A 13380-nucleotide genomic window follows, 5' to 3' on the forward strand; every position below is an offset into this window, starting at 1 on the left:
TATTGAAGCCTTTTACGTTTTGTGTCATAAATGTAATCGGTTTTAATCCAGTCATGACTTTTTTTATTAGGTCACAGCTTATCTAACTGTATTGTCTCGATGTAAAAATGACAAAATAGTGCAAGGATAGCATTAAAGGTACATACGTTTGAAGCTTTGCTGATTGCAGATAAACTAAACACAAACAAGAACATCAAAAACATAAATATAAACAAAAACAATAAAAACAGTAACAATAACAAGTAACTTGACATTTCAAGTCTCCACATAGGGGGAAAATTAGCTTGCCCATAATGAGAACTTATAATTAGGTAGGTGTGCAGGCACCCTTACAGGGACCTTGGCTCAGATTGAAACATTCAGACTATCACCGTTTCAAAGAACTAATATAAAATGTTCAGTCTTTTTCTTTGAAGAGTCTGATAAACGTTTACAAAGATAGAAGTCATTGATATAAGAAAAACAGTAGAGGGTGTACAGGCACCCCTACAGGGACCTTGGCTCAGTTTGAAACAGTCAGACTATAACCGCTTCAAAGAACTATTATAAAATGTTCAGTCTTTTTCTTTGAAGAGTCTGATAAACATTTACAGATATAGTAATCATTGATATAATAAAAACAATATTAAACTTATGCAACATGGATGCATCTCACCCAATTGGCTCAGTCCTGGATCATCCCGGCTTGTCAGCTGGTGTGTGATCTTGGTGCTTTCTCGGTTTCTTGTTCTTTTGCTGTTGCCATTGTGCTTTGGGAGGTCTCGATGGTTTTGCTGTGTCATCCAAATCTTTTTCTACCCTCAGTGGTGTTGGTTGAGGGGGGTCTAACCCCAGAGCTTCACAAAAGTCTGGGATATCATCCAGTGTCTTACAGGTAAGTTTGTTGCCTTTATAGGAGGTATTAAGGGAACATGGGAAGCCCCAACGATAAGGAATTCCTTTTGCTCTGAGTAGTGTTGTCAGATGTTGGTATTCTTTACGCCTCTGCAAAGTGCGAGGGGCGAGGTCCACAAATATTTGCAGGCGACAATTCTGAAAACTAATGTCTTTGATTTGTCTCGCCGCTTTCAGGATATCTTCCTTGGTTTGAAAATGAGTCATTTTAAGTATGACATCTCTGGGGGGTGCTTGATCCGAGGGCCTTGGCCTTAAAGCCCTGTGAGCCCTGTCCATTGATAGATCTGCTGTAGACGAAGGGCCTAGTAGAAAGGAGAAGAGGCCTCTAAGAAATTCAGGAATGGTGTTTGGCAGGATTGTTTCCGGGATCCCTCTGACTCTAAGGTTTTGGCGTCGTTCTCTATTTTCTAAGTCTTCCAACTTATCTTGCAGTTGCATAAGCAGAGTATCATGTACTTGGGCTGTGGTCTGTAAGTTAGAAATTTCTTGTTGATTAAATTCGTTATCCTCTTCAAGTGTTTCCACCCTATTGCCAATCTCTGACATATCCTTTCTTAGAGTAGCTAGTTCTTCCCTTATACAGTCTCGCACCTTAAAATTTATGTTATCCAGGTCGCTTTTGGATGGTATAGTAGCCAAGAAGGACTTGGTTAGTGGAATTGACTCCTCTGTGTCGCTTTCCTCACTATCTGAATGTGACATCTCCGATCTCTGTGGTGTGGCAAGATCAGGTAGAGCAGGTTGTGAGGTTTCTGCAGCTCTAAAAAAGGAGCTTACTGAATGACGTGGAGTTGCTGGCTTTTTTGCCTCTTTACCTGTTTTAGATATCTTTTTCGGTGACATTTTCGTACAGCGTTAAGAAATGCTTCTGTTAACTGGAATACTGTCACAGCTGTTATCAAATTCTGAGCTATAGCTATATTTCAAGTCCTGTAGTAATGCCCTGTAGTAATGACAGGTATATAAGTGTAAAATCTCCCTCACCAATTGTGAGCTGTGATAGGTGCGTCGTATCAAAGCAGCATGGTAATGTTAATCAAAGCTTTTGTGCTGAGGCATACTCAAATAGACCCCAAGGTAGTTTGGCTGTCAGCTGAAACGACACACAACAAGGGGGGAGAAAAAATAAACCCCTTCTCACTGTCTCTTAATCTTTTTCACAGAGTCTGTTATCTGGGTATGTGTCTTATATTATTACAACTGCTGCGTCACAAATAAGACATGTTGTTCCATGCAGGCAGCTGATTACGCTCACTGCTGTGGTCTATGCATCCCAACAGTCCCTCTTTTTAAGTCGCGCAACCCCGGCTATTGTTCCAGGAATATCCGGTATGGAGTATTGTGACCTGGGGCTATGGAGGTGGCGACCGTATTATAGGTCTGTATATGCCAACATACCTTACTTCTTCTGAGCGATCGATAGTACTCTGCTCAGTGATCCGTATAGTTCCTGGGATCTGCTATCTAGGTGTGCGGCAGTGTGAGTGATCCGGGAGATACCGGTGCTGCGTATTTTCAGGCTGCAAAGATGGCGGCCGCGACCAAGGCCCAAATATTAAGCTGCAGCAAGTCCGTATTTTTTATGTAAATGGCCGCAACTTTTTAACTCTCCATTTGCTCCGGTGTTTAGAATGAGTGATCTCCCTGCAAGATGGCTCTCGAGTGTCCCTACATAAGCTGTTTTGGGCAAATACGCTCGGAGCTCACTCAAAGTGCGGCCATGTCTCTCGCTGGCCGGCTCCGCCCCCCTCATACTTCCCCTTTTAATGCTCATACTCCCCCCCTTCATATTCATACCCCCTTCCATGCTCATACCCTCCCTTCCATGTTCATTACCTCCCTTCCATGCTCATACCCTCCCCTCCATACTCATACTCCCCCATTCCATGCTCACTGCCCCTTCTATACTCCCCCTTCATATTCATACCCCCTTTCTATTCTCATACCCTCCCTCCCATGCTTATACCCCTCCATCCATTTTTGAGTGCTCATACTAACCCATCAATATCAGTTTTCTAATTTAATATTCAGTTAAGGATAACCACTAGCTGGAGAACTCCTCCATAACTAATAAAGAAACCTCAGAGATCACCACAGAAACTTTGGATACTCACTGAAATTAGTAGAGTGTCAGAAATGCTCATTAAGGAAGCTATTCGACTCCCACAAAGTCCTTTGCTACATCATGGTTCTTCTGTGTCACTGATGTCATCGAACAATTTCAAAATAGTGTAGGATAGCCAGAATGTGCCGTGGCATAAAGAAAATACACAGTGTACAGGGCCATTCCTACAACAGAGACCAACATGGAGTTGAAGACGTTGCACTCCCAGGGCTCCAGCATATACAATGCGGTGACCAAAAGGTACTGATAATACAGCCATGACATGTGCTTCCAGGCACGGCCCAACGAGCCCTCAGGTCCAGGCTGAGAAGGTCTGTTCATCGGGAGTTTGGCTGAGACGCCCTTATATAGCCGTAACAGCTCATGGCTGCTTAACAAATTGTCTTGCGGAAGGCCCTATGTAGGGTCGAAACATTGAGATTAATCTATTTTTCAACTCCTATTGGAAATAAATATTGAAAAAAAATTAAATCCTGTGAGCCCTATGTGAAGATTGATATATACAGTATATATATATATATATATTACATACATATACGTAGACATGTATATATATGTATCTTTTTATTAAAGCCCTTTGCATGCCTTTTTTCTACCTGTGACCTCATATCTTTGAGCCCTTGTAACTTTTTTATGCAATTTTCTTTCAATAATTTTTATTAGATGGTGTTATAAATTTAACTGCACTTTAAAATGTAATGTTGATGTATTTTGTGCAACTTATTCTAGAGAACTGTTAACCAAAGCTCTGAAGTTTCCCGATGTGCATTTAATATTGTGCGAATGCATTTTACTTGCATTTTACTTTCAACTTGAAATACGTGTGCTACTTCCGATGTACACAAACAGCCAAAATAAATCCAATATCCGTCGCGCATAACTGTACCGTTAGCATGTCCCTCATGATCTAGCCCTATATTGGCAGATACTATGGCCTTCCTCTAAAAAAGAATTTGAATCATTGTATCGTTAAATGCTTTAAATGTCTTCTCACTTTTTTTTGGAACTCAGGAATATATCTGTGGAACAGATTCAGTAAAACCCATTTGTGAGAAAAAAAATGTTGCAACATTTCAATTCTAAAATTGCACAATTCTAAAGGAATTGTACCCACCCCTCATGACATCTGCTTGTTGAAAGTCAATCTCCATTATAATCAATGGAATTGCATCTAAATTGTGCTTAGAACAAGTTCCACTGTAAAGGATACAGGCATCACAAAATGCCTTTAAAGCCTTACAGAAGAAAAGAACTAAAAAAAACAACTCACAGTTACATATGACAAAAGGGAACAACCTTGTCAGCTTTGAAATTACAAGACATGACCATGTATGGCTCTCTAAGTGTAGGTGAAATATCCCAACGATACCTCTAGAATGCCCACATCCAGCTTCTATCTGGTCTGTGAGATTGTTCAGACCCCTTTCATTCTATCCTGAGAGACTAATTTATCATAACAAAACAGACATTGGAATATTTTACAATTACAGACTTTTACCTGAAATATTTTCCATGTGTTTTTCTGAAGTGTTGTGGATGTAATTATTGTTCGCCTGTTTAAAGTGTGAGATATGTATTAGTCACATCTCACAACTGTAGCCCACTTACAAAGCTGTAGAAAAAATAAAGGTGAAGCGATACTCAATGAGTTTCAAACATTATCTCAAATTTACAACAAGGCTACTCTGCAACTTCATGAAAGTCTATGGGGCATATTTATGATTGTACGAGTGGACATGATCCTGAAGGCTCGCCGGAAACACGGGGCATCAAGCTCCGTACGGAGCTTGATAAATATGCCCCTATGAATCTTGTCCCATGATTAGCGCTCAGCGATATAGGTTAAAGTTGTATCCAGGGGCGTAATATGGCCTAGGCCAACAAGGCCGGTGCCTAGGGCAGCAGATTTGGGAGGGGCAGCACATCTCCCCTATCCTCTCTAAAAGCCAGCACACAGTACACTGAGCGATAAAGTGCAGGCTTTTACAGAGAAGACACTGATTAAGGTCACTCTTTACAGGCAGTGCTCCTTTAAACCGTTGATTCATTTAGAGCTGCTGGCATTTTTGCAGTGGAAGCGTTCTTGGTGAGAAACTTGCCTGGGGATATGCTTACAAGGTGAGGCTGGAGAAGACCTTTTGCCGATATGCTGCCTTGCCTTGTCAGCTGTGGTGGGTCTGTGAGCGCAGTGCTTATTGCAGGTCTTAGTGACTAACAGACTGGATGCGTCTGTGCACTGCTTAGATTAGCTTGTGATGTCTAATCATAAACTCTCAGCACTAATGTATGTTAGCTACTAATTGCTAGCTTTCTCTGCATTCATGAACCCACTAAGTAAATAGTAAACGGACACTTAAAAAGTTTCATTACTTGAATGATATCAATTACTGTATGTTGTTGCATGTAAAGGGCAGTGATTGTTTCAAAGTGTATTCTTCTTTCCCTCCCTTCCTCTCTCCCTTCTTTCCCTTTCTCCCTCCCTTCCTCAACTCATTCCCTCCCTCAACTCCCTCCCTTATTTCTTTCCCTCCCTTCCTTCCTCCCTCCCTTCTTTCTCTCAACTCCATCCCATGCTCCCTTCTATCCAGTGGAGGCTATTCCATAAGGGCAGGTGGGGCAATGCCCACCCAAGAAACTTGAGAGTGAAAATTGAGGGGGGGTGGGTTGCAAAATATGACATAGTACACTATGAAAAATGTGAATAATGAGGTAACAATTCTTATCCAATATTTTATGAAGATCCTAAAGTGGGGCGTTTTTGAGTTATGCCCTGATTTAGAGCATTTTGCACATGAGTATTATGTCCCTACATTCTATCACTTTCTTTCCCTCCCTTCTTTCCCTCCCCCATTTTCTCCTCTCCCTACCTACTTTTCTCTTCTCCCTCCCTTCCTTCTTTCCTTTCCCTCCCTTTTCTCCCCTCCCCTTCTTTTCTCTCCCTTCTCTCAGGAAGAAAATGGTTTGAGATGCATGCAATTCAACCCACCTGTATGCAAGTGTATTGCTAGCCATTTTCTTTTGAATTGTTATGAAATAAAAAAAATGAAAAAATGAAAAAAAAAAATATTTTACATACTGACCCAAAAAAATATTAAGGGGAAAAAAGGCCTAAAACCTTTTTTTTTCCTGGGGGGGGGCAGCAGAATTTTCAGTGCCTAGGGCAGCACAAAACCTAAATACGCCCCTGGTTGTATCTGATCAATCGCTAGGTATTTTGCTTATATGGGTAAGTCATATTGACCTAGTAAATTCCAAATGTTTAATTTTTAATCAGCAGCCCCCCTATCTAGATATGCTTTTCAACAAAGGATACAAAAAGAACCAAACAAATGAGATTATAGAAATAAAATGAAGTTGTTTAGAATTGCATGCTCTCTGCATTCAGCATTACACCAGCATCTCTTGTGGACTTCTGGTGCAATGCCGCCCCCTGCAGATTCGCGACCAATAGCCACTAGCAGGGGGTGTCAATCAACCCGATCTTATTCGATCAGGTTGATTTCACGCGATGTCTGTCTGCCGCCTCAGAGCAGGCGGACAGGTTATGAAGCAGCAGTCTTTAGACCGCTGCTTCATAACTGGTGTTTCTGGCAAGTCTGAAGGCTCGCCAGAAACACGGCCCTTCAAGCTCCATACGGAGCTTGATAAATGTGCCCCTTTCTCTGGATCACGAAAGAAAGAATTGGGTTTCATGTCCCTTTAATATAACCAGCTGCAGAGATACAATAAAACTCAAGTCAAAATAAAAATATTGTACTTGAGAAAAAATATATATTAGTTAAATGCAGAAACTTTAGAAATTAACAGGAGTCCTACAATTATATAAGATCTTTATTCTGCAACTTTAGGTTTTATATATATATACATATATATATTTATTTTTTATATAAAGAACATATACTAAAGTATTCTGTACTAATGTAAAATGTTTTTTTATGGCTCCTGGTGTGCTCACAGTCAGCTAAATGAGCTAGCCCAGCGGTTACAGTTACAGCAGGAAGGCAAATTTTAGTATGGGACCACACACTTACAGCCTCCCTTCCCAAATATTAGCTAGAGCAGCTGCAGCACTGGTAGCTGCAATAATGGTTGTGAAAAGGGGTGGGTGGAAGATGATCAGGAGCTAGTGTAGTGCTGACAGCTGTGCTAGCAGTAACTAAGCAGTTAAGAGTGGGCACAGCGCGCGCCTTCCTTGTCCCTGGAGTGGGTGTCCTGTGCCTGTATAGGAGGTATTTTGCTCTGCGTGCCCTGTAGTGTGGGGTCTGGTACTGGAGAGGGGGGGGGGCCTGGGGGAAGGTTTGTGGCTGTGAAGGCCATGGTGTATGCGTCCCTGGCCCTGAAGGTTGGGGGCAGGTAGTGTGTTAAGGGTGGGGCATAGGGGACAGTGTGTGAGAGAAGGTGGGGGCTCTTCCCTAATTTTTTACCCCAGAGGCCCTGCTTTGTCTCAGTCCACCCCTGTATGTGTATGTGTATATATATATATATATATATATATATATATATATATATATATATATATATATAAAAATTCATTCATTCTTGATATGCCCCTATATTGTCCATATTTGCACGATCTTAATACATGTTACAAAAGATAACTGGATATTGATGTTGCGCGCTCTTTTAGGGGGTGATCTAAATATACTTTTGCTTGCTGTGTGAGTGCTTTGCAAATAGTCTTGTTTTCTATGAATATATAATGTATGTATATTTGTGTTATCTAACATTGACACTAAACCTTGTTGCCATTATTACAATTTGATTAAAATTGTTTCAGCTTTACAACGTATTAAACACACAACATTAAATATAAATGTGAGCACTGGACACAAGCAATCATCTATCTGTGGAATGTGAACTTTTTAAATGAACTATAATGGAACAAATTATTTTAAACACTTGCAGATTCAGATATGTCAGCTGGAAGCAAAACGTAAAAACACACAAAGAAAATAGAATCAATTTTAAAAATGTAGTAAGAATGTAAAAGAACAGTGATGCTCACAGTATTTGTGGTGCAGAGACATAGTAAGACACAAAGCGTTGTTTCTCTGCAGAGTAACGTACAGGTCAAAACGTTTAAAGAAAATTTAAACAAGCCTCATTACTATATGTTGTCAGATCAAATTATAGGTGTAAATAAAAAGAGAGAAGCCCTCAACCTGGGTATGAACAATAGCATAATAGCTTGTTCTATGGCTAGTTACCACCCAAGGAGCAGCCTCTTTTTGCTCAACATGTGTCTTTCAAAGATCAGAACTTTCCACTAGTATACCAGTCTGGTCCTGACTTAACAGTGAAGTCCAGCCCCGAAATACCAGGCAATCCCTCTCTGAACTAGAGAAACTGCAAAACTCTGGTGAGGTCTTCCTATAGGTGATGGGGGAAACCAGACGTGGACTCCTTGCCAAGTGTGCTTAGAGGAATATGGCTGCACCTCACTGACGAGGCCCACAGAAGGCCTAAACGATCGCCTGGGGTTGTGAAATTCCTTATTCAGAGGAGCATTGCCTGGTATTTGGAGCTGGACTAACCTTACTTGGCGGGATCAGACAGATATACTTCAGGAAAGTTTTCCTCTGTGAACAGCACAACTGGTCTAAAAGAGGTTGCTCCTAGGTGGTAACTTGCCATAGAAAAAGTTACTGAGCTGTTGTTTGTAGCTGGAACAGCGCTTTTCTCTTTATATGCATAAATTATAGGTGTGCCTTATTATGAGTATAGTTGGCACACTGCATGGCAGCCAGTCAAAATTATTGCAAGCAGCATGCTAATGCAATATGCAAAGTGGTGAACACCTAAAAGCTGTGTCACCCCATCACTAGATACCAAGGAAATAAGAGGGAGACCCAGTGACTAGTAGTAAAACCCAAATACCCTGGGTCAAATCACATAAGTTCAAGTGCATCCTGAAAGAGGTGATTAATGCAAGCTTACAAACATTTCACTATTAGATTAAACAGAGCAAACAATATTACACAAACACTAAAAATGGAAAGAATAAAATAAGAATTATCTAGATGTTGCATGCAAAGTAAACGATTTAGAGCTGTGGAACTTTAAAATAAATTACATGTGGACAAGTGTCACAAATCTGTATAATACAACATTTAAATCTTGTCAGATAACTTCTGGAGGGTGTCAAACGTATTTTTACTCTGTAAATATGAGTGTGGGGCTCCATTTTTCAATTTCACAACATTAATAGTATATGACATCTTTTTACATACTACAAAGATGCTGTAAATATAATTCAAACTTGTCAAATGTGCGAAGAAAAAACTCATTCTGGAGTGGCTTGAAAATGCAAACTTTATTTACTGCCATTAGATTAAAAATGTATTAAAACCCTATAGAATTTTGTTTTATAGTTACAAAGGTTTATATTGTTTAAAGGTAAGGTGATATATTATACGAATACGGGATCATATAGAACTAGCAATTTCTCCCCAGATATTTAGGTTTAATAAGTGAAGCCCAAGAGAGGCATTAAACATTAATGGGAGAGACCAATCATATTCCATACTAAATTAAATAGTTCCTAGTACATAATCACCTCCTATAGTCCATTTACTTAAGTAATACTTAGTGCTACTTCCCCCAATTATTAGTACCCTTAATATTCAAGGTCCAGGAGTGGCCGTCACTTATTATAACGGGAAATAGTAATTCAAACATAAACAAAGTTTTATATTGACTTTATTTATTGGCTACGTATCACTTGACATGCTTATACACGATGTGGATTATCCGAATTGTCTTTTATCAAGCTGCTTATATTCAAGAACACAACACCACATGTAAAATTCTAAAAATGTACAGCGGACAATGCTGACAGTTACAGGGCTTTGCTGACTCATAACTACAGTATGTCCATGATTATTATGTAACCTGGATTAACCTGTATGTTTTATAACCTCAATAAAAATATAAATTTAAAAAAAAGAAATAAAACTCAAACAAAAGAAAATGATTTGATGAAGAAATTGTGCTTTCAAAGATAACTTTTATTGGTATTATTATTAAAATGACTGCTTTCAAGCTGCATTCGCCTTCTTTTTTGTCAGCATTACAATTTGCACAGTTAGGACAATGAGGCCTATTTATCATAGGTCTTGCAGACCTGATCCGACAGTGCGGATCAGGTCCGCAAGACCTCGCTGAATGCGGAGAGCAATACGCTCTCCGTATTCAGCATTGCACCAGCAGTACACAAGAGCTGCTGGTGCAACGCCGCCCCCTGCAGACTTGCGGCCAATCGGCCAGCAGGGGGGTGTCAATCAACCCGATCGTACTCGATCGGGTTGAATTCCGGCGATTCCTGTCCGCCTCATTGGAGCAAGCGGACAGGGTTATGGAGCAGCGGTCTTTGTGACCGCTGCTTCATAACTGCTGTTTCTGGCGAGTCTGAAGACTCTCAAGAGTTATACTCTAGGGTCAAGGTTAGCACCTACACAACTCAAACAAATAGGGAGTTCCACCAGCTCATGGTTAAAACATCCGGGTATGTTCAGATGTGGGCATAGAAAGTGTAGGCCCTGTGAGTTTGTCCAAATTACTACTAACTTTAGATCTTGTGTCACTGGAGAAACATTTGATATTCAATCATGTTTAAACTGCACTGCGGACTGTGTAGTATATCTGTTAGAGTACACCCTATGCCTTATTCAATATGTAGGACTTACAGGGAGAGATGTTAACTCTAGAATTAGGGAGCACTTGTCCACTCTCACACAAGGTAAAGCTGCTACGCCTTTGGTGCAGCATTTTGCCACTAAACATGACAAAAAGATAGATTCTCTAAGGTGGTGTGTTATAGAAAAAGTAAGACCACCAAAAAGAGGTGGAGACCTTGAGCGGATATTGGCGAAACGGGAGATGTACTGGATCTTTAGGTTAGGAACGCGAATTCCCAAGGGTCTAAATTCCAAATATGACCTTATTAACTATTGGGAATGAAAACCTATTTGAAATATTGTATTCCATCTTACTATCATCATTTTGAATTTTTGCTCTCTTTGATGCTCTAGTCTCGGGACCGGTACATCTCTCATAGTCTCCAATATCCAAATTCATTTACATATATGAACATTCAAATATATACTTAGGTTTAATACGTAGGTTTACTCAGGTTCTTGTTACATATATATACTTGTTCACAACATCCACATTACATGGGATCTTTATGGGGTGGGAGATCGAGATGACATAGCATTTTTTGCTATATTTATTTCCCTATATAGACAATACCTCTTTGTTTAGCATATATTTTCACATTAGCGACTTTAGCAGGTATTTCTCTGGTACTTTTTTCTATATTCCATTTTAGTACCTATATTATCTAGGGAATAGTCCTCTGGTATAAAAGTACAAGTAATGCTACATATGGTGATTTTAGGGTTCATTTATTTGGTATGAATGCTATTCAGCATTCTCTAATAACTTATTCTTTTCCTTTAATTTTGTGCTTAGGAAATATTATTGTTCCTCTAGATTTTGAGTTTGATAGTGTTAGGAATGGTAAGCTAAAGGAATTGTATATATGTGTTAGATAAGAGATATAGGGGGGTAGTTATCAAGCCGTCAACCTCAAATACGCTGGAATTACGCAGCGTATTTGTGGCGAGGCTGATTCGCCTTAGTTATCAAGCCCTGCTGCCCGGCAAAAGTAGAATTTTGTGACGTAAGCTTCGATCCGCCGGACTCAGTCCAACACAGATCGATTATTACGTCACTCCAGATGTTCCGCACACAAGTGCGGCACAATCTGACTACTTTTGCTAGTTATCAAAAAACTAGCAGGTACGCTCGGCACTTTTCCGGCCCAGCGTACCTGGTTTTCAATCCGCCGCCCTGGAGGCGGCGGATCCCATAGGAATCAATGGGAGTCTGACCATAGCGAAAGTTCATGTTCGCTGCCAGACATCCCATTGATTTCTATGGGAGCTGTCTGCACCTAACACCCTAACATGTACCCGAGTCTAAACACCCCTAATCTGTCCCCCCCTACACCGCCGCAACTAAATAAATGTATTACCCTCTAAACCGCCGCTCCCGGAGCCCGCCGTAACTATATTAAACATGTTAACCCCCTATACCGGCGCCCCTGGAGCCCCCCGCAACTAAATAAAGTTAGTAACCCCTAAACCGCCGCTCCTAGACCCTACTGCAACTCTTATAAATGTATTAACCCCTAAACCGCCGCTCACGGACCCCGCCACCACCTACATTATACCTAGTAACCCCTATCCTGCCCCCCCTATACCGCCGCCACCTAGAATAAATTTATTAACCCCTATCCTGCCGATCCTGGACCCCGCCGCAACTAAATAAATACTTTAACCCCTAAACCGCCGCTCCCGGACCCCGCCGCAACCTATCTTAAACTATTAACCCCTAATCTGCCCCCCCTACACCGTCGCCACCTATAATACATTTATTAACCCCTATCCTGCCCTCCCCTACACCGCCGCCACTGTAATAAAATTATTAACCCCTATCCTGCCCCCCCTACACCGCCGCAACTCTAATAAAATTATTAACCCCTAAACCTAAGTCTAAAACTAACCATAACACCCCCCTAACTTAAATATTAATTAAATAAATAAAAATAAATTTAACTCTTATTAACTAAATGAATCCTATTTAAAACTAAATACTTACCTTTAAAATAAACCCTAATATAGCTACAATATAAATAATAATTATATTGTAGCTATCTTAGGATTTATTTTTATTTTACAGGCAACTTTCAATTTATTTTAACTAGGTACAATAGCTATTAAATAGTTATTAACTATTTAATAGCTACCTAGCTAAAATAAAGAGAAATTTACCTGTAAAATAAAAACTAACCTAAGTTACAATTACACCTAACACTACACTATACTTTAATAAATTATTCCTATTTAAAACTAAATACTTACCTGTAAAATAAACCCTAAGATAGCTACAATATAATTAATAATTACATTGTAGCTATTTTAGGATTTATATTTATTTTACAGGTAACTTTGTATTTATTTTAGCTAGTTAGAATAGTTATTAAATAGTTATTAACTATTTAATAACTACCTAGCTAAAAGAAATACAAAATTACCTGTAAAATAAATCCTAACCTAAGTTACAATTAAACCTAACACTACACTATCATTAAATTAATTAAATTAATTACCTTCAAATAACTACAATTAAATACAATTAAATAAACTAACTAAAGTACAAAAAATAAAAAAAGCTAAGTTACAAAAAATAAAAAAAATAAGTTACAAACATTTAAAAAATATTACAACAATTTTAAGCTACTTACACCTAATCTAAGCCCCCTAATAAAATAACAAAGCCCCCCAAAATAACAA

General features: G+C 39.5%; 1 pseudogene; it reads right to left on the minus strand.

Annotated features, from left to right (window-relative positions):
- Positions 1-3105: 3105 nt before the first annotated feature.
- LOC128647408 (serine palmitoyltransferase small subunit A-like) lies at positions 3106-3343 on the minus strand (annotated as a pseudogene).
- Positions 3344-13380: the final 10037 nt, after the last annotated feature.

Source organism: Bombina bombina, chromosome 2 (assembly GCF_027579735.1).
Source record: "Bombina bombina isolate aBomBom1 chromosome 2, aBomBom1.pri, whole genome shotgun sequence".
Lineage (NCBI taxonomy): Eukaryota > Metazoa > Chordata > Amphibia > Anura > Bombinatoridae > Bombina > Bombina bombina.